Source organism: Salvelinus sp. IW2-2015, linkage group LG4q.2, assembly GCF_002910315.2.
Source record: "Salvelinus sp. IW2-2015 linkage group LG4q.2, ASM291031v2, whole genome shotgun sequence".
In the NCBI taxonomy this organism is placed as follows: domain Eukaryota; kingdom Metazoa; phylum Chordata; class Actinopteri; order Salmoniformes; family Salmonidae; genus Salvelinus; species Salvelinus sp. IW2-2015.
In genome coordinates this window covers 27616607-27624399 of record NC_036843.1, presented here as the reverse complement: position 1 = coordinate 27624399, position 7793 = coordinate 27616607, and the positions used below count along the sequence as shown (strand labels likewise).

Below are 7793 nucleotides of genomic sequence, written 5' to 3'. Positions count from 1 at the left end.
GGAACCTCCTGAGACGGTCTACGGTCCGGAACCTCCTGAGCCGGTCTACGGTCCGGAACCTCCTGAGACGGTCTACGGTCCGGAACCTCCTGAGACGGTCTACGGTCCGGAACCTCCTGACACGGTCTACGGTCCGGAGCCTCCTGAGACGGTCGGCGGTCCGGTGCCTTCAGCAGGGGTTCTCAGTCCAGAGCCTCCTGCGACGATCTACGGTCCGGTTCCTCCGGCGACGAACCATGGTCCGGAGCCTCCGGCGACGATCCAGTGCCTCTGACGACGATCCACGGTCCGGTGCCTCCGGCGACGACCCACGGTCCGGAGCTTCCGGCGATGCGCCCCGCACCGGAGCCGCCCCCGACGCCCTGTGTTATCCATCATAGATGCCCACCCGGACCCTCCCCTATTGAGTCAGGTTTTGCGGTCGGAGTCCGCACCTTTGGGGGGGGGGGGTACTGTCAGGCCCTGACCATAGTAAGCTGTTTATTCTCTGTGTTGGTTGGGGCGTGATAGTGACTTGGGTGGGTCATCTAGGTGATTTGTATGTCTATGGTGGCCTGATATGGTTCCCAATCAGAGGCAGCTGTTTATCGTTGTCTCTGATTGTGGATCATATTTAGGTAGCTATTTCCCCATGGTTATTCGTGGGATCTTGTCTACATTTAGTTGCCTGAGTGCACAACAGTAGCTTCACGTTTAGTTTTTTGTGCTTGTTTGTTTTGTTTTGCTGAGTTTCGGTTTATTAAAAGTATGTGGAACTCTACTCACGCTGCGCCTTGGTCTATTCATTATGACGAGCGTGACAGGCAGCTGGCGGATCATTAGAGACCCGCGTAATGAGAGACCCTGCCCTGTACAACAGCTGCTGCAGGAGCCAGATGACCACGAAGCAGAATGGAAGGCCTGTGGCCTGTGGCCTGTAGCCTGTAGCCTGTGGCGGGAGACCCATTCAAGCCTCTAGACTTATTTTCAAATGTTTTGTTGTTGATATAATACATTTATTTTCATTTTTCGGATTGCTTCTTTTCTTTTATGGCTTCTTTTTCTTCTTTTAGTTTTTTTGTTTGTTATGTTTCAGGAATGTCTCTTCCTGCTCCTTGACTCTCTCCTCTACCATAAACACTAGCCTACGATCTTTATACCTTATTTATAATAGTAGTAGCCTAGTAATGATGGAAATACAACCGAAGAAGCCTGTACTTGACCTGTTTCTGCTCCTTGTCTCGACTCTACCTCCTCTGTCACAAACCCTAGTCTACCCCACTGTACCAATTTCTGGAATTGTTGTGGCCAGCAGTATATCTAGGAGGGAGTGTCCTCTGTCTGAGGGATTAGTGATCTAGTACTTATTAAACCAGCTCATTAACTAAAACAGCCTTAGTGACACCAAAACAGGGTTCAGAGATGATCCTATGAGCCGATAATAAAACATGATAGCCAGATTACAAATCAACAACTCTCACGATTTATCTCTCTCGGCTGGAGGGTGTGCCCTGTCACTGTGATGTCAATCTCTCTGAAGGTACGTCCCAAACGGTGCCCTATTCTAGTTTTACTAGTTTTGTAGTGCACTACATAGGGAAGAGGGATAGAGTGCCATTTGGGAAGCAGACTGGCTTTACACAATCCCTCTGGCAGAGGAACCATTACTGGGGGGATTATACACCATCTGGTCTGGGGTCAGATTCATTTCAATTCAGTCGATTCTAGAAGTACACCAAAATTCTGATTCCAATTTTCTTTTAAAAACATTGAATTTCAGGTTATTGACTGAATTTAAATGGAATGAACTCCAAATACTGCTAGCTATCTCATGGTGTAGATATTCTCTGGTCTTCTCCAGTATTCCTTTATTTTATACTGCTGGAACAATGACTCACTCTTGTCTCTCTCCATGTCTTTCTCTTTCTCTGTATCTTTCTCTAGGCCTATCTCTCTCTCTCTTTCTCTATGTCTCTATCGCTCTCTCTCTTTCTCTCTTTCTCTTTCTCCATCCCTATCTCTTTAGCAGTGGTCTAAAGTAGTTACAGTAAGTAAACATACTTTAAAGTACTACTTAAGTCGTTTTTTGGTGTATCTGTACTTTACCATTTATATGTTTGATTACTTTTACTTCACTACATTCCTAAAGAAAATAATACTTTTTACTACAAACATTTTCCCTGACACCCCAAAGTACTCGTTATACTTTGAATGCTTAGCAGGACTGAAATATTGTCCAATTCACACACTTATCAAGAGCACAACCCTGGTCATCCCTAATGCCTCTGATCTGGCAGACTCACTAAACACATGCTTTGTTTGTAAATTATGTCCGAGTGTTGGAGTGTTTGAGTGTGCCCCTCGCTCTCCGTAAAAAAAAAACATCACAATTTTGCCATCTGGTTTGCTTAATATGATCAATTTGTAATGATTTATACTTTTACTTTTGATACTTAAGTATTTAAAGAAAATACTTTTATACTTTAACTCAAGTTGTATTTTATTGGGTCACTTTACTTTTACTTGAGTCATTTTCTATTAAGGTATATTTACTTTTAATCAAGTATGAAAATGTACTTTTTCCACCACTGCTTTGTAGTACATACAGTAACTCTCCACACAAGATAACAGGATAAGACAGGATAAGACAGAATAAGACAGGATAAGACAGGATAACATGATAAGACAGGATAACATGATAAGACAGGATAAGACAGGATTAGGCAGGATAAGACAGGATAAGACAGGATAACATGATAAGACAGGATAAGACAGGATAACAGGATAACACCAGTATGAATGGAGCTGAGGAAATAGTGATTAAAAGAAAATGTGTGATACACAACAAGGTCTGGGGAATGAAGAATTATTCAGCCTTGTCCGAGCCAGAATGGACCATATTTTATTCTGATAACAATGAGGAAGACAATATCTCTAAGGGTTTGACTCCACGCACACACACAAAGCCTTGGCATGTGTGTGTGTGTATGTACGTATGTACGTATGTACGTATGTATGTGTGTGTGTGTATGTGTGTGTGTGTGTGTGTGTGTTGTGGGTGTGTGTGTGTGTGTGTGTGTGTGTGTGTGTGTGTGTGTGTGTTAGGGTGTTAGGGTGTTAGGGTGATTCCACTCTGGGATGCATGCAGGCATTTTGGGGGTTTCATTTTCTGTGGCTTTAATAATCCATGGCTGAGATGAAAGCCCTTTGATTACAGGAGCTCACAATGGGCTGTCTGTCTGTGTGTGCGTAGCAGGTATCAGCACAGTGTCAGAATCAAAGGTGTACATACATCAGCGACATCATCTACATCAAATCAAATCAAATCAAGTTTATTTTATATAGCCCTTCGTACATCAGCTAATATCTCGAAGTGCTGTACAGAAACCCAGCCTAAAACCCCAAACAGCAAGCAATGCAGGTGTAGAAGCACGGTACATCAGCTACATCATCTACATCAGCTACATCTACATCATCTAGAGCTACATAGTGTAACGTTTGTCGTCTGGAGGAGAAGAAGAGGACCAAGGTGCAGCGTGGTAAGTGTTCATATCATTTAATAAAATATGCAACACTAAACAAAACAACAAACACGACAAACGAACAGTCCTGAAAGGTGACACAAACACTAAACCGGAAACAACCACCCACAAACACAGGTGGGAACAGGCTACCTAAATATGATTCTCAATCAGAGACAATGAATGACAGCTGCCTCTGATTGAGAACCATACCAGGCCAAACACACAGAAATACAACACAAGGACAACATAGAACACCAGACATAGAATGCCCACCCAAACTCACGCCCTGACCAACCAAAACAGAGACATAAAAAGGATCTCTAAGGACAGGACGTGACACATAGCTACATCAGCTACATCATCTAGATCAGCTACATCTACATCCGCTACATCTACATCAGCTACATCTACATCAGCTAAATCATCTACATCAGCTACATCATCATCAGCTACATCATCTACATCAGCATCATCTACATCATCTACATCAGCTACATCATCTACATCTACATCATCATCAGCTACATCATCATCAGCTACATCTACAGTTGAAGTCAGAAGTTTACATACACTTAGATTGGAGTCATTAAAACTCGTTTTTCAACCACTCCACAAATTTCTTGTTAACAAATTATAGTTTTGGCAAGTCGGTTAGAACATCTACTGTGTGCATGACACAAGTAATTTTTCCAACAATTGTTTACAGACAAATTATTTCACTTATAATTCACTGTATCACAATTCCTGTGGGTCAGAAGTTTACATACACTAAGTTGACTGTGAATTTAAACAGCTTGGAAAATTCCAGAAAATTATGTCATGGCTTTAGAAGCTTCTGATAGGCTAATTTACATTATTTGAGTCAATTGGAGGTGTACCTGTGGAGGTATTTCAAGGCCTACCATCAAACTCAGTGCCTCTTTGCTTGACATCATGGGAAAACTAAAAGAAATCAGCCAAGACCTCAGAAAAAAAATTGTAGACCACAAGTCTGGTTCATCCTTGGGAGCAATTTTCAAACGCCTGAAGCTACAACATTCATCTGTACAAACAATAGTACGCAAGTATAAACACCATGGGACCACACAGCTGTCATACCGCTCAGGAAGGAGACATATTCTACTTTGGTGCGAAAAGTGCAAATCAATCCCAGAACAACAGCAAAGGACCTTGTGAAGATGCTGAAGAAAACAGTAAAACGAGTCCTATATCGACATAACCTAAAAGGCTGCTCAGCAAGAAAGAAGCCAAAGCTCTTTCTTGCTGGTTTGCACCCTCTGGTTTGCAACTTCACATGGGGACAATGGCCGTACTTTTTGGAGAAATGTCCTCTGGTCTGATGAAACAAAAATAGAACTGTCTGGCCATAATGACCATTGTTATGTTTGGAGGCTAAAGGGGGATGCTTGCAAGACGAAGAACACCATCCCAACCGTGAAGCACAGGGGTGGCAGCATCATGTTGTGGGGGTGCTTTGCTGCAGGAGGGACTGGTGCACTTCACAAAATAGATGGCATCATGAGGTAGGAAAATTATGTGGATATATTGAAGCAACATCTCAAGACATCAGTCAGGAACTTAAAGCTTGGTCGCAAATGGGTCTTCCAAATGGACAATGACCCCAAGCATACTTCCAAAGATATGTCAAAATGGCTTAAGGACAACAAAGTCGAGGTATTGGAGTGGCCATCACAAAGCCCTGACCTCAAAATTTGGGGGCAGAACTGAAAAAGCATCTTCGAGCAAGGAGGCCTACAAACCTTACTCAGTTACACCAGCTCTGTCATGAGGAATGGTCCAAAATTCACCCAACTTATTGTGGGAAGCTTGTGGAAGGCTACATGAAACGTTTGACCCAAGTTAAACAATTTAAAGGCAATGCTACCAAATACTAATTGAGTGTATGTAAACTTCTGACCCACTGGGAATGTGATGAAAGAAATAAACGCTGAAATAAATCATTCTCTCTACTATTATTCTGACATTTCACATTCTTAAAGTAAGATGGTGATCCTAACTGACCTAAGACAGGGAATCTTTACTTGGATTAAATGTCAGGAATTGTGAAAAACTGAGTTTAAATGTATTTGGCGTATTAGGTGTATGTAAACTTCCGACTTCAACTGTACATCAGCTACATCTACATCAGATACATCTACATCAGCTACATCTACATAATCTACATCATCGACATCAGCTACATCTACATCAGATACATCTACATCAGCTACAACAGCTACATCTACATCAGATACATCTACATCAGCTACATCATCTACATCAGCTACATCAGCTACATCTATATCATCATCAGCTAAATCATCTACATCATCTACATCATCTACATCATCATCAGCTACATCATCAGCTACATCATCTACATAATCTACATCATCGACATCAACTACATCTACATCAGCTACATCATCAGCTACATCAGCTACATCATCATCTACATAATCTACATCATCTACATCATCTACATCAGCTACATCTAGATCAGCTACATAATCTACATCATCATCAGCTACATCTACATCATCTACATCATCATCAGCATCATCTACATCAGCTACAGCTTCATCAGCTACATCATCATCAGCTACATCAGCTACATCATCTACATCATCATCATCTACATCATCATCATCAGCTACATCATCATCAGCTACATCATCATCAGCTACCTTATCTACATCATRATCAGCTACATCATCATCAGCTACATCATCATCAGCTACATCATCATCAGCTACCTTATCTACATCATTATCAGCTACATCATCATCAGCTACATCATCTACATCATCATCAGCTACATCATCATCAGCTACATCATCTACATCAGCTACATCATCTACCTCATCTACATCATCATTAGCTACATCATCTACATCATCATCAGCTACACCATCATCAGCTACGTCATCTACATCATCATCAGCTACATCAGCTACATCATCTACCTTATCTACATCATCATCAGCTACATCATCTACCTTATCTACATCATCATCAGCTACATCATCATCAGCTACATCATCTTCATCATCTACATCAGCTACATCATCTACCTTTTCTACATCATCATCAGCTACATCAGCTACATCATCTACATGCAAAGATGGAAAAAGCCATGGGTGTCACTGTCATCTGCTATTAAATTCTGTGTTTGTTTACAGTATGTGTTTGTTGACAGTATATGTCTGTTTACAGTCTGTATTAGTTGACAGTATGTGTTTGTTGACAGTCTGCGTTTATTTACATTATGCGTTTGTTTACAGTCTGTGTTTGTTTACAGTCTGTTTGTTTACAGTCTGTATTTGCTTACAGTCTGTGCTTATTTACAGTCTGTGCTTATTTACAGTCTGTGTATGTTTACAGTCTGTGATTAGAAAAGACAGTCAAGCCTTTTCCTGTGGCCCCACAGAAGCACTGTGTCTAAGTGTCGAACAGGGAGAGAGAGAAAGAAGGGGAGGAAGAGAGAGGTGTATGGGGAAGGAGTGAGGCAGAGAGGAGATGGGCTCCTACTGGCTCCTTGTAGGCACAGTGTAGTGTAGTGTTGGTGCTGGCTGAAGGGTGGAGATTGAGAGCAGCAGAGGGGAGGGGAGGGCGTATGTCAGCTGGATCAGCAAGAGAGAGCAGCTAGAGAAGGAGGGGAGGGCGTATGTCAGCTGGATCAGCAAGTGAGAGCAGCTAGAGAGGGAGCCACAGCACAGTGAAAGAGTGTGTGTGTATGAGCCTGCCTGCCTTCCTGCTTGCTTGCCTGACTGACTGTGTGTGTGTGTGTGTGAGAGAGAGAGAAAGAGGGAGAGGGAGAGAGAGAGTCAGGGAGCTTGTGGATACAACTCCACCAGACTGCATGTCTCTGGCATCACTAGGGGAGCAGTCCACACATTACAGAGGTAAGACATTGCCACCATATTCTAACCATGTATTGTTGGCTTTCCCTTTGTTTGGTTGTAAGAAAAAGGATTGTTAGGGAGTGTCTTCTTCACAGGGGCGGTGGGTCTGTTGATTTACAGTCAGTGGTTGTGTCAGTGCTGCAGGAGAGAAAAAGATCTGTTCTGTTCCCGTCTTCCCTTCAGCTGGTCTCTACATCATGTAATCCCCCTCTCTCCCTCTCTCTCTCCCTCTCTCTCCTTCTTTCCCTCTCTTTCTCTCTCTCTTTCCCTTTCGCTCGCACTCTCCCTCTTTCCCTCTTTCCCTCCCTCTCTCTATCCCTCTCTCTCCCTCTCTCCCTCTTTCTCTCTCTCCCTCTCTATCCCTCTCTCCCTCTTTCTCTCTCTC

General features: G+C 42.7%; 1 protein-coding gene across 1 annotated transcript in view; it reads left to right on the top strand.

The window, feature by feature from the left end:
* The first annotated feature begins 7150 nt into the window (after positions 1-7150).
* Positions 7151-7793, top strand: part of LOC111963578 (guanine nucleotide-binding protein G(I)/G(S)/G(O) subunit gamma-2) — a 37294-nt gene continuing 36651 nt past the window's right edge. The window contains exon 1 of the mRNA XM_023987121.3: positions 7151-7408. The gene's annotated coding sequence lies outside the window, so the exon portion shown is untranslated. The remainder of the gene's footprint in view (positions 7409-7793) is intronic.